The following is a 15,249-nucleotide window of genomic DNA, read 5'->3' on the forward strand; positions in this document are numbered from 1 at the left end:
CTACCCTCCTTCATTCTCAGTCCCATTCACATCAGCGCTAATAATCAAGAGCTCACAGAGAGGTGAGAGGTTCTAACCCATGATTTTCCCTTTGTGCGTGTGTGTGGGTGTTTGTGAGTGAGTGAGAGAAAGCGAGCTTGTGCATCTGAGAGTGAGAGGGCTCCATTCAAGGTCAACTGCAGGTGAACACCGGGTCAAACGGAGGTCGTTCGAGCTCAGGCGGGTCAATAACGCCCCCGGATCAGCATCCGCACGCGGGCGGCGCCTGAGCCACACATCAATTTGGCAGCTTGAGAAACAATAATAAAAGAAAAAAAGCAGGTGTACCCAGAGATGAATTGAAACAGTTACAGAAGGGGAATAAAACAAACGTATGGGGTGACTGCAAAACAGCACTAGCTTTCAAGTCCTAACTCCTTTTCATGTAAACGTCTCTGTCTGACACCACTCATACATCCCTTTTTTTCTGCCTCCCTCTCTCTCTCTTTCTGTCCTTTTAAAGAAGAGAACTCAAGCAGAGAGAAACGAGCCACTCGTTGGGGTTGGCGAAAGGTCAGTGCTGACAGGATGCAGGGTTAAACTGCCAGCTTAAAATACTGTTCATGACCCTCGCAGCCTTGTTCTAAATACCCCCCTTTTGTGTCACCGTCACTGGCGGCATCAATATTCGCCCCTCTCAGATTTATTAGACATTGTTGGGCAGGAGGGTAGAAACCATTTATGCACAAAAGTCACATCGATCTAATACCTAATTCAGCCACATAGCAAAAACAATTGCGTCACTGCGCTGAGCAAGTAGCTTGGTGCTATTGGGAAAATATTTTTCTATGTTTCATGCTTTTCAAATAAGTTGTTTCTATGGTTTTGGCCTTTAATCATACAGGACAGTGAAGCAACAACATGAAATAATGGGGAGAAGAGAGGAGGGGTGGGAAATGACCTGAGGAGGAATCAAACTTGCGTTGCTTGCAATATGTCAAAGCACAGACTCTACACACCAGGCTACATGTTTTTTTGTTATTTTTGGAGCCAATCTAGAATGAAAAAAAAGACATGTATTATAATATAATGAAAATGTTGTGATTTATATGTTGCCTGCCTATATCTATTTTATGAACCGCAACATCTATTTTATTTATTTATTTATTTATTTTTACAAAAGTCCGTTTCAAGGAAAGCCATTTCACTTGACGACAATATCTGTAATTCCAGCAGCTATTTTACTCATGCAAAGACCAACTCCTATCTACTTGAATGGGGAACAGTGTTATTTTAGTATAATTGTGATAGTATTAGTTTTCATAAAAATTTTGAATTAATTTGTATTATTATAGTTTCCATTTTAATTTTTTATATACATTTTTTATGTCTATATAGTTTTTTTTTTATAGTCACAAAAGTTTAAGTTTTAGTTGTTTTAGAACATAAAGTTAAATTAAATGAAAATAAGAAACTATAGCTGACATAAAATAAGTTAAAGGGTTTATTGTATTTCAGGTAATGTTTATTTTATTTCAAGAATTTCAAAGATTTTTCTTTTATGGTTTAAATTTTACTTCATTATAACCATAATGGGAAAAATTATAAAAGCCCTGAACCGTAACATGAAAACAAAAAGTATAAATTAATGAATGATTTTTTTCCCCCCGAGGTTATTTCCCGATAATATGACTCTAGGCGCACTTACGGGGATTTTACGGGAAGTTAACTCTACAAGAATTTAACATAGCTATTAGGTAAGGATTTTTTTTCTTTTTTCCATCCAGCCGGTTGTTATCGCAGCACAAACCCCGACAGGGTGATCAGGATCAGGAAGTCTTGCATCACCCTGAAGGGGTTTATTCTACGAAAACAAGCGGCTGGATGTACATTATCCCACTTATTACATGGCTATTTGCCACATAAGTAAATAATTAGACATGAGTCCAAATATTTTATTAGTCCCAAGCCCACATTGCAGGACACTGACTCTTTCTATGAGGGACTTTTTTACTTATAGGGTGGGATTCTGCCATATTGTGCATAGCGCTTCTCCTATACATAGTAAAATGAATTAACTGTCTTGGTATATATAGGCCTACAGTCTTTGATTTTGCACACATAATGATCAATATATATATGGCTTTTCTAGCAGGGGCTAACTGCCGCTGATAACATACCCTTTACCCCCTTGCACAATATATAGTAGTATGTTAAGGAAGTTAAAAGTAAGTTTGGTAATTTTGGTTAGTGTAATTTTGACGGTACAATTTCTTGTAAAACACTGCATACTGGAGTTTCTATGAAATCACAGGAGAAAATAAGGTAACAAACAAGCGGTCAGGTATGCACTAAAACTGTGAAATGAACACAACGGAGAGCTAATTTCCCTTCTATCATAATTTATCTCCACCCTTTTAAATATGTAAGACACATTTAAACGGATCCATGCATGTTCTAGGCAAATTAAAGCAGCTCTAATTAATGCTATGCAAAACACGGCCGTACGTTTATTACTTGATTTATCTTTGTTCTACTTAAGAGGGGCAGAGTTGTCTTGCCAATTTGTCTTCCTCTCGCATACTTAAGATTCAGTATGTGTTTAAATGATTTATTTAATAAATAAGTGAATAAATCACCTCACAGCTAATTTCCCTAATGATATTAGAAAAGAGTAACTGTACAAATTGTGCAAAATAGAAACCGCTATTAACCTGCAGCACCTTTCGTTTGCCGGGTTCACAACGTCCATCCATTTTCATTTGTGCAAAAACAAAAACATGATTAAAAGAATTGACATTTGACACAGATTTCACAAATAAAACCACTTTGCTTTCCGTGTCTAATAGACGAGGGTCAGCTCCCCGGTTCTCACGGTGATACATCAAAATATGGCACATGCTGTCCCATTTAGGACACAAGACAACCGCACCAACACTAAGCGGTCTAAAAAATAACAAAACAAATAGCAATACATATAAATAATCACTGCATGCAATAAAATATGGTTCACAGTGGTGACAAGTTCACAACTAGATCTTTTTTTTTAACCCACCATTCGTTTTTTTTCAGTTGGGTCCCTGGAGGCAGTGAGAAATAGATGGTGGAACTTAATAACTAGAGATGAACATTATTCCCCAAGCTACAGCGAATGTTTCACTGCTTGATTATGAGTGAATGGCCGACACAGACTAAAATGTTCCGTTTCCACAAGCATGAAGAGGGCATAAATAATTCAAAATTTATTCCCGCAGAAGGAGGGACAATGAAAATCATAAATTATCCATGTGCGAGGCTTTAATGCTAGAGCTCAATGAACCTGCTCTAACTAACTAGTCTGCTTCCTCATTACACGCTAGGCACAGACCTCTTAACCTTTTAATATTAATTTAGCGACAACTACGGTGGGATGGGCTTTCTGTAAATGGGAATGATGGCTAGTGGAGAGGAAGCGTGGGTATTATGAAATGATCCTCAAGAGGTTATTATCTATATTTGTCTCTGCTACCATCTGTAAATAACAAGCTCAGTTTGAGTGCTGGTTTTTAAGTTGTAAGAGATGGATAGACAAATTTAGAATGCAATCAATCTTACAAAACCAAAAAGTTGCACGTTTCGTTTTTTGCCTATTTGAGTTAGTTTTGAATGCTTTATGCTGCTTTTTGTAATTGCATGGGTAAATGCCAATATGAAAGGGATTGTTTTTGTAGCGTTCACCTAGTAAAAGCCAAAATGAACAGAACAGTCATTACACTGTGACTCACAGTACTGATAGTGATAATTTCCTAACAAGGTCTTGAGCACTTGAAGAACAGACCTGTAAACGTACTGTGTTTCATGAGTAGCTGTGACATATATGAGTCCCATGATTACACTAAGAGCTCCATATATTTAACAGAAAACCAGAAACATCTTTTAAAACTGATGAAATTGATAAAACTTGAATGGACCATGAATGGATTTGGCATTGTGGTGCGTCATCTGTCTTATGTTATTACTGCTCATAACAGTGATGGGTCCAGACTTCCCCAATGTAGAATACTTTCAAATTAGAGAATTAGCCCATGACATATGGGATTTGGAGGAATCAGCTAAAATGCCAGATATAATACCTAAGATCTATACGGTTTTACTCAATCAGTAATTGAAATGGAATATTGAAGATTTCTAATGGAAGCTTTAGATTACTCCTCTGAATAGGACAGGTAATTATATGAAATAAACTTAAACATAGCTAGTAGGACATGGTGACAACAGCCAACCATCATGCATCATGAGACAGTGGGCCCTATTTTAAAGGGATACTCCACTTTAAAATTAAATTTCTGTCATACTCAACCCTCATGTTGTTTCAATCCTGTATGAATTTCTTTCTTCTGCTGAACAGAAAGGAAGATATTTAGAAGAATGTCAGTAACCAGACAGTTTCTGGTCTCATTGACTTCCATAGTAGGAAAAAATATATACTATGGAAGTCAATGAGACCAGAAACTGTCTGGTTACTGATATTCTTCTAAATATCTTCCTTTCTGTTCAGCAGAAGAAAGAAATTCATACAGGATTGAAACAACATGAGGGTGAGTATATGATGACAGAATTTTCATTTTAAAGTGGAGTATCCCTTTAACGATCTAAGCGCATGGTCTAAAGCACAGGGTGCAAGTTCACTTAACAACGGGAAAAAATGGTCAGCGCGCCAGGCGCATGGTCTAAAAGGGTTGTCCCTGTTCTCTTAATGAGTAATGGGTGTGTTTTGGGATTTACGTGTGTTAAACCAATCAGAGTCTCATCTCCCATTCCCTTTAAATGCCAGCTGCGCTCGCACCATGGCAGATTTGCTATTTACATGACGGAATTTGATAGTGTAAAGACAGAAGCCGTCCCCAGAGCGCAAACGGAACTAAAAGGTAAAAGTGCGCAAGCAGACCATCGATGGCTCAAGCCGAATTCCACCATATCTTTATGTACACAATAATAATCTTTTACATTGTAATCCTTTTATTTTAAATATTTGGCATGTTTGTGTGCTGCTGTGCGTCCATGTGTGTTTAATAAGCAGAGTGTACGTGCGTTGTGGAACCACCTAATAGGCGCACATTACTAACGTGCTCTTTAAAAAATAAAACAAATACAAAATAAAACAAATACAAAATAAAAAATACAAAATTGTGCCATTGACTTTAGACTAGGTTTCAGTTGGTCATTGGCGCAGTCTAATTCTGTTGCCTCAAAATAGCAACGCGCCAACAATGCGCCAGAACACACCTTATTTTCAGACCAAGCACGCCCATGGGCGCACAAATGGGCGCAAATACATTTGCTATTTAAACAACGTGGCGCAGGACGTGAAAATGATAACTGCGTCGGACTGAAACTAGCAAAAAATACGTGCGTCGTGCTTGGCGCTGCATTGCACCGGGTGTAAGATGGGGCCCAATGCTACATGTGAAAGGACACACAAAATAAATGTGTACATCCCACTTGGAGCTCTACAGTATCAATACAGCATCAATACTCCAGATGACTAGAACCATATAAATTAGGGGTGTAACGATACACGTATTCGTATTGAACCGTTCGGTACGAGGCTTTCGGTTCGGTACGCATTACAAACCGAACGGTTCGTTGGACCATTTTTCCTGCCAAACAAAATGTCGTTATTTCAAATAATCGACCACAACATTGCCCAACATCAAATGACAAACGTAATGAAAGCGGAACGAAACTGCGCTTATTTTGTGCTTCATGGACCGTTTATCAGTTTGGACCGATCTTGATCAAGCGACGCTGTTATTACAAAGCACTAAGAGATCCAGTAAAGAAAGCATTTGAATTTGCCAATGAAGTAATAACATCGCTGCGAGATCTAGTGAGAAGCATTCACATTTCTCCGTTATTTACGGATCAAATAGCGCTGACGTGGAAACCAGGAAGAAACATTGTGCTTTCAATTAACGTTGGTTTTATTTTCGACGTTATGAATAAAATTGCTGCCCTCAAATGTTAATCTGAAATAAAATAAACCTTTGTTTATTACTACTACAATATAATTTTTTTTTTTTTTTATAAGGAGCTGTTTTTGTTTTATATGCTCCTAAGAAGAGTCAAGTATAGCTCCATCATTGCTCAAAGTAAAAAATGACCATACTTTATGATGTTAGTTTTAATAATAAAAAAAAATGTAATCATGGAAATTTCTCTGGCATTTGTTTCTTTTTGCTATATCAAAAACGTACCGAACCGTGACACCAGTGTATCGTATCGAACCGAACCGTGAATTTTGTGAACCGTTACACCCCTAATATAAATTTAGTTTAAAAAATAATCTTACAAATATTTAAAGAAAAATAGTGTAACCTAGAAAAATACGATTTTTTTGTTCTTGTGACAGCCACAGGCTTTGAAAAGAGTTTAAAAGGGACATGCCAGTTGCAAGATGGGAGGTAAAAAGAGATATCTGCTTAATATGCGTTTCTCTTTTATAATCCAGAAGTTCTATTAGCAGATTACGAGCTATGGAATGTGAGGAGAGACAGAACACAGTGTGTGTGCCACAAGAGACAATACTGGCTTAAGTCATCCACTCTGTGTGAGACAACATTAAAGCACTTTTCCAAACCTTTGTGCTGCGACTAAAAATATCACAATTTTATTTCATAAGCTTGATTTTAATAGAAATAAACATATATTTGTCTTTCCTGGTTGGTTCTACCCACAGAATGTTGCAGTTATGGCATCTACCAGCAGGGGCTTACTGAACAAACATTGACACTTTGGTGCCCTAGGATATTTTAGGCTGTTTTTAACAACTGACACATTAGCCAATGATTTAAGAGTTAAAATCACCATGGTAGATGTGTTCAAGTGCAACGTGTTTGTCAGGGAAACTAGCAACTTGCATTGTTGCTCTGAAATTCATCACAATGAAAACTTTTGAAAAAGGTGGAGTAACCGACAACATGTAAACGCCTCTGTGTGGAGTGTTTGCCTAACTAATCCTGCTAATTAATGAACCTCTGTCTTCATGGTTCCCTTCATTCTATTAGCAAATTTGTTTCTTAAACTTTATTTTGGGGCATCAACCAAGAAAATATGATCTGTTTAGAAGGTTGAGAAATAAATTAGTCTCTTGATGCAGTTCCCCCCCCCCCCCCCGAGGATCTTTTAAATCCCATTTTATTTAGTAACCAGGATTAGGAGATTATGAATGTTACAATACTCCTTGGAGCTCATTCAGTAAACGTATTTTACACAATAATGTAACAAGAATATGGCTGATTAGGCTATACATTACTAGACTGATGAAGGAAGTACACTGCAATAGATCGAGATTTATTAATTTATTTAGCTCTTGGTCTGCATCTGTTTAGCTGCTCTATATAATTTAAAGAGTTCCTGAATATTAATGCCTGCAAAATGGAGATGTGGCACTACAAATATGAAATTAATTTGACCTATACAACTGAATCTAATAATATGGTCTCCATCCAGACAGATCTGTCTCACTCAATACTGTTGCATGAATTTACTGTATTCTTCCAGCATGATAAAACTTCTTATTATACTGTAATTGTTCATAATTAAACACAAATTAATAGTAGGTTGCTGTCTTCTAAATCTGCATCCACACTACCAGTGACAAAGCAGCTTGATCCCACTCATGTCAATGGAGAGCGGGGCGATTTCCAGCGACACGAGCGACAGTGACCATTGGCGACCGGATGGGGCGTGTCCAACGACGTGACAAAGTTGAGATATGTTCATCTTCATGCAAATGAAGAGATACTTTCGGGAGCGACAACCAATAGGAGTGAAGTCAGTAGAGCACACATGATCCGTCACTCTTCAGTGCTGGGGAAAGATGAAGGAGAAGCTCATTTTAGCGGTCAGCATTTTACCTATAATTTATTATATTTCTCAGTGTACACACCGTGGTACTCGCCGTGCTGACTCCGAGCCTGAATGGATTTGTGAGCCCAGATAGACTGGCATTTGCCCTTTTGCTGCAGATAAATAGCCGTGATGGCAAAGAGCACTCACTGTTTCTTGTTCATCTGTAATATTAAACATTTTATGTACTGATTCCATTTATATTTAGACCTTTCCTTCCAAATGTTTGTTTGTAGGGGCAAGAAAACTGATTCATTGTCTACAATAGGGCTGCACAATACATCAAAATGATCGAAATATCACAAATGTATATATTGCGATATGCATATCGCAGCGGCTTGCAATTACTGGGGTCATGAACAAAAGACAAAGAGAAAATCACTCACTGCTCTTGGCTGAATAACTTTTGTTGCTTTAATAAGAATCAGTATATATATTTCATTTATAGAGTGAAAACAAAGCCGTGTTTTATTTATACATTTGATTATTCAGTTTCTGTTGTTAAATAAACCTAATGTAGGCCTACCTGAAACCCTAAACCTAGTGGTTTACACTGATGTAAAAATAACACACACTGCTGTTCACTTTCAGAAGTTGTAGGGATGTTTTCTTGTCACAAAAAGAATGTGAAACACGTATGTAGGTTATATAATAGATAATTTAAGTTTATTTTACACACTTTAAGCATTATTGTATCGCATATCGCATTTTTCTTCAATATCGTGCAGCCCTATTCTACAACATGGAGTAACATTCATGAAGGTCATTTACAAACATTACTAGGCAACAAGTAGTGGGAACGCCCACTAGTGACCTCACCGCCAGCCTCTGGCGACATGAAGCAACAAAGTCGCTTGAATGTAGCATTAGGCAGCATCCAAACTGAAATGAAATCTCCAATTGTGACAGATTTACAACACTCTAGCTAGCAAATAGTGTTTGCCTTTAGTGTGTTGTGATACTGTAATAAGCATTAACATACACAGCACACACACATATTAGCAAAAATAGTATTTTTTTTATAGCTAAACTAATTTTTTATTAAACTACAGTAGATTTGTTTTTTGTGTGTTTTTGTCATATTCGGCACTGAATGCTTTGGGATTAACTTCTTCCATTTTCAAAGCATGAATGCAATGCTGTATTCATCCGCACAGTCACACAGAGCCGAAGAACAACCAAAACAATGTTCTTCCACAAAATGTGTCCAGTTTTACTGTTTAACTGCTAGAGGGCCTAAAGTGTACCTTTAAATGTGTTGTGACAGATTGCTTTAGCACTGAGTGTGAGACTTGTCTTCTAATTTACTATTAGTAATAGCATGGAATAAACATGAACGAACAGAAGAATATTGTTGAAAAATAGAGTATAACTTACTAAAATAAATGATCTCTCATGTAATCACCCAATCAGTGTTTCAGTCAAGGAAGACATCAATAAAACAGCTTGTAAACATGACACTTGACATGTCAGTTACCTCCGGAAAATAATCCGATGTTCACAATTTGTTAGCTAACAATAAAAACACTAGAAAGTATCATGTTTACTGTTAATTATTTATGTATGTTTGAATAAATCAAGTTTATTATAAAAGCATATACCTTGTGTGCAACTGAAATGTTTGCCTCCAACTCAGTTTCTTATTTAGTTGGATGATTACATTATAAAAAGAAATAGTAGTTGAATATAATAGTTTAGACTCTGTTAATAATTTTAACATTTATAGTAATGTACTAAATAAGGGGGTAAGGTTTACTTATCAAGCCTTCTCCCGTGTTATTTTATGAGATTGTTTTGTGCCTTCTCCCATGATATTTTTATTGTACTGTCTTTAAGACATGCATTCGACAACTTAAGAAAATTCAAACCATACAGTACAAATTTTTTATATCAGAATTGGTGCATCCCATTCATTTTAAAATGTTTGAGAGTATATCATAGCAAAAGTAGAGAAATGCACTACATAGCTGCTTGACAGTAGAGGACAAAAGAAGTGACCTGTTTCATCTCAACCACTACCTCCTTTTCCACCACCCTTTCCTCCTTGAGCCTGAACCCAAAGCTCGAGTTGCCAACAAACAACATTCCTCCAGGGGAGCCAAGCGCCCCTAACAAGAATCATTATGGTGTCCAAGGGAGAACGAGGCGACAGCTGGCCCTCCGCACATGTGACCCTTGCCACTTTGTGGACTTAACGTTGGTCATCGTGAGCAAAGCCTGCAGAGGAGCAGCTGTGACCGGTAAGCTAAACACAGTGATTTCTGTAAATAGAAGCAGAATTTGAGCTTCTGTACCAGTGGAAACTGGATGCATCAGTAGTAAAAAAAAAAAAAAAAAACGTATTTTGAAGGGACAATGAGGTTTATGGGGGAAGAGGCGGAGTAAGACGAATTAAGACATAAGGGATTGCTTTATTAAATACAGATTTAAAAGTGTCACATTCCACATTCAACAACAAAATCACACACAAACAAGTCCCATTAAAAATCACTAGCCATGTACATGCATAATTTAGAGTGCTAACATATAAACCCACTTAGACTTCAAATGAATTCCCCCCTTTTACAAATAAAGAATTAAAGTGAAGTTAAAATAGAAAAGAATCTATAGAAGCTCATTGTGAAAAATGGGCAAGGGAAGCATTTTAATGTGGGAACGCCGAGGTCAGAGAGAGCACTCGGTGCAGCAGACAATTCCTCCCCCCACATCAGTTCCTCTCTTTTAAGTTCTGCCCTCATTTCTGAACCCATGTTCCACAGAAAGCCTGAATATTTGAACACATACGCCACTCAATATCTAGTTTGGTTTGCCATATTCAGATCTCCCCACAAGGTTACTTCTCTGCCCTTACCTCTTTTTGTTCTTCAGACCACTGGCAAAACAGCAAAAGGTCTTGGCCGCATATAAACGAATTTCAAATGTCATGTCTTGCACGGCTAAAATGAAAGAAAATGCTCTCGCTCACTCGCGGCGGCGGCCGAGTCAATGAATTTGTCAAAATTTTATGATAATTCATTCAATTATTCCTCAGACATTTAAATGATAGCAGAGGAATAGACAAGTGTGGAGGGAGCGAAGGGGAGGGCCATAGCAATAATCCCTATCCTGATATTAGCGAGCCTCCAGAGGGGTTTTAAAAGCTCTGTATCTCTGTGTGGAGAGGACTAAAACTTCACTCTTTCTCACAAAACAGCGTAAATCCCTCCCTACTCTCTCAATACGAGGGTCCCACACATTCAAATGTGCACACACTCTCACACTCTCTCATTTCCACTCCCATACTAGAAAGTCACAGTAGAATTAACGGGAAAAAAAAGTTCACCAGCCCACACAATCTTAGCAAACGCATCCTTTATCGGTCTCAGAGAGAACTACAATAAAACCGTCCCTGTGCTCTTCGTGCTCCTGTGACCTTTGACCCCTTCAGTCCCACCTGCTTGGGGTCGAGTCGATGGGAGACAAGAAGGAAGACCCCATGTCAGACCCCTGAACGCTTCTGCATCCGCCATGGCTAAGCTCCCCCTCTAGTGTTCACATGTCTGTATACCTCTAAGCAACAAAAGCAGCAGCCAGTAAATTCCTGATCTGAGTTTTTTTTGTTGGTTTCATGTTGAATGCAACGCAGAGGAACATTGGCTGTGCTGCATGTAGTTCAAATGCAGACTTTAACATTAAAACCAGCAGATTTTTCTTCATTAGCCGATTCTTCCAATACCTTAAGTGACCTGATTTTTCACATAATGTCTCAGTGCTTTAGACAGTAGAATGGTGGCTGTTTAAATACAATAATGTGAACTTTAGCAATAATTATATATATTATTTATTATTATATTAAGGCCCAGTTTCACAGACAGGGCTTATACTAAGCCAGGATCAAGCCCTAGGTCAATTAGGTTTATAAACATGAAATATTTTAAGATATGTCAGTGCAAGTTGCTTTCAGATAAAACAACTCAAACATGCATTTTAGCCTGGGACTAGCTTAAGCCTTGTCTGTGAAACCGGGGGATAACATTTTTAAGACATTTAATATTTATTAAAAACTGATCATCTGACAACTTTCTGTGTCCTTTCTTACAGCTGCAGCGGTAGAGTGCTTTAAAGTGATGGACACAAGCAGAGGGAGAGAGGGGCGCTTGCCTGCGGGGGAAGCTAATTATGCACTCTCTCTAAATTAACCAACTTTCACTGGGACCCAGCCTCCATCTGACGCGCTCAGAGAAAGGGCGGAGAGGTGAGACGAAGAGCGCGAGAGAGAACGGCGAAGCTGGAAAACAGAAACAAACCAATAATCTTGTACTTTGCCTCTTGAAGGCGAGCCACAGTGCCTCTAATGTAGACAAGTCATTTTGTAGAAACCACTAACGCCCGCGGGGGACGGGGAACACATCACGGGCCGCCTCATTTCAAAGATCTTTTGCAATCAGCGCCACAATGGAGGCCCTCATTTTATGCTGCTACATCATAAAAGTGCTCTTTTGTTACATTTCCATCCTTAAAAGGGCCTTAATCCCTTTCTTTTCAGGCAAGTCTATGGCAAATTCCACAGGGACATCCCATTCGCTGCAAGGGCTAGAGTGACCCACTCAGAAAGCAGCGTGCGAGGCTTTGAGCCTTTCTTCTCCTGCCACTCTCGTGAGAACATTAAATCGTACTTTTCATTCCCCTCACTGTGGGGGGACGCCCCTTAATGATGACAGAGAAAGAGAAATTCCTCCACTCGGGTCCTATGATACCATTCTGCTGTCAAGCAGGCGTCTCGGTGGACAGAGAATCAAACATGGCTTCCTGCAGGTGGAGTGGCGATGAAGGTCACACCGCAGCTCAGAGGAGCAGGGGGAGAGGCAGCACTTCAGAGGAGTCGCCAGCTTTCTCACACCAAATTAAGTCATCCGTGAAAATGTACGTCTCTTTAGCACCGCGTAAATGTTTGGCTTTTATTGGTCTGTTAGGCCGGTTAGTTTGATATTTGATATAATTTGTGCGTTAGAAAGAAAGCAGGCCACCAATCGTTTCACTATAGTGATCTCTACCGCACTTTATCGTAACCTATAGCTTTTAAGTATTTTCTCTTTTTTAAATCAGAGGGTTTTCTAAAAAAAATAGCTTGCTGTCGGGTTTGGCTGTCCTTGCCTTTGTGTGGCTCTGTCTCAGAGGGGAGCCGATTAATCAGTTTAAAATTGAGCCGTGTACCTCCAGTCACTCCGTACTCTACTCAGCCTGGCCACTCAATGTTGGGTGCTTCAATAAGAACATTGTACTTGTATAAAACACTTGTCAATCAAGCCTTAAAATGTAGCCCCCATCACCATTCATCCATGCATCCCACATTTATCGTATTTTAGAGTGAATTGATAAGTATTCTCAGAAAATGTGTTTCCCCACTAAATATTTAATGTTTAACAACAGATGCCAGAACCATGCAAAATATGGCGTCGGCATCATTATCTTTCTTTCAAGAAATATCTATATGTTATACATGTATAAATATCTATTCAAAAAATAGTTTTTTAAATGGGTCATGACATTGATTTTTTTATTTTACTTTTAAAGTGTTCCTTGAGGTTCACATATAATTATTTTATTTTTTTTTACAAATAAATATACATATATATGTATATCTTCATCCCTCATTCTGTCTGAATTGATCTGCGATGTGATATTCGGGTCTGGTGTAGACAAGTGTCTGCCATTAAGTAACTGAGCGCCAGTGGGCGGGGCCTGCATTGTGATGATATAAACTATTCATCTAGGCCTATGTCTTGCTCTAGAGGCAGCCATATGCAAATGTATTTGCCCATGTGACGTTACAGATCCCATAATATCCAAGTCGTTTTTGGAGCTTGATAACGTTATCTATTTTGATTTATATCAAATAAATGTAATTTATTCACGTGATGAAAAAGCTGAATTTTCAGCAGCCATTACTTCAGTCTTCGGTGTCACATGATCCTCCAGAAATCATTCTAATATGTTGATTTGGGGCTCAAGAAAGATTTCTTATTATTATCAATGTTGAAAACAGTTGTGCTGCTTAATATTTCTGTCGATAACTGTGACACATTTTTTTTTAGGATTATTTGATGAATAGAAATATAATAGATGAATAGAAATTATATAGAAATATTTTGAAACAATGTAAAAGTCATTATATACAAATAATATATACATTTCTTTTTATTGTATGCACACACTTGACACACAGAAACACACTAAAAGTTGATAATGCAATATATAATTAGCCTTGTGATTAAAATCATCCTTATTTACATAGAAAAGAGGGGTGTTTGTTCTGAAAATAAGGATTATGACTTAATTGTCAGTTTCATTTACCACCCTTTTAAGTTCTTTTGAGGGTGGCCAGTGAATATATAATATAATATAATATAATATAATATAATACAAAAATATTCCAAAACACCTGAAATTCTCATTAAATGTTGATGTCCACACACAAAGTTTGTTTGTGCATAGGTAAGAGATGTGGTTTCTGTGATTCTCTTTCTAAGCACACTGCATTGTCTATTCATGTCAGCGGCAGAGGGACCCGGATGTTGAGAGTGTAATGCGGTGGGATTTAGGCAGGTGAAAAAGTCTGCCAGTGTTCCCGCTGATAGCAGGATAGAGACCTCAACAACACATCCCAAGCTTTGGGAGCATTTTACAATGAGTGTCGCTCCTTTGTAATGGATTTTCTGTCTCCAAGGGGTTAGTAGTGAGCAGAAGAGACAAGGAAATATGGTGGTGTATAGTGTGTGTACAGAAATGCAATTTCCACATCTTCTTTTGTGATCCCAGACTGAAAATTAAAGTCATATGCGAGCCGTACAACATGCTCACATTAAATGCACTCTTTGTGGTGAAGAAGAACAAGAAGGGCTCAGCGACCTTGAACCAAACTTCATTCAGACATATTTGACGCTGCTGAAAATAAAGACATCGTCAATGCACTGAAAACTTGAACTGCAACAGAAATACTTGATTTTTTTCTACCCCCTTGCATTGCACTTCCCACTTACTGTTAGGCCAACATGCACTGCTATAGCTTGGCAGGGTTGACTATAGTTGAGAAGCCAGAAAGTGTTTAAGCTTGTGTGTTTTTAATTTACACTATATAGTGTCAGTACAAATCGTCTGCCATTTCTAACCACCTTCACTCAGATCTGACGGATTACGTGGTGAAACATGGACAGTGTCCTTTGTGGTTAGCATAAAACTTAACATAGAGGCTAGGACAGGCATTATCACTCCATAACTTCCTATATATTACCATTCCTGTATATTCCTATATATTACCATTCAAAAGTTTGGGGCCAGGAAGAATTTTTCATATATATATATATATATATATAAAGGATGGATTAATCAAAAGTGACAATA

General features: G+C 38.0%; 1 long non-coding RNA gene across 4 annotated transcripts in view; it reads right to left on the reverse strand.

Moving 5' to 3' along the window:
• The window catches only part of LOC309499034, a 322,784-nt gene that overhangs the window by 124,822 nt on the left and 182,713 nt on the right, over nt 1-15,249 (reverse strand). The window lies entirely within an intron of this gene.

Source organism: Leuciscus leuciscus (genome assembly GCF_965113295.1).
Source record: "Leuciscus leuciscus genome assembly, chromosome: 5".
Taxonomy (NCBI): Eukaryota; Metazoa; Chordata; class Actinopteri; order Cypriniformes; family Leuciscidae; genus Leuciscus; species Leuciscus leuciscus.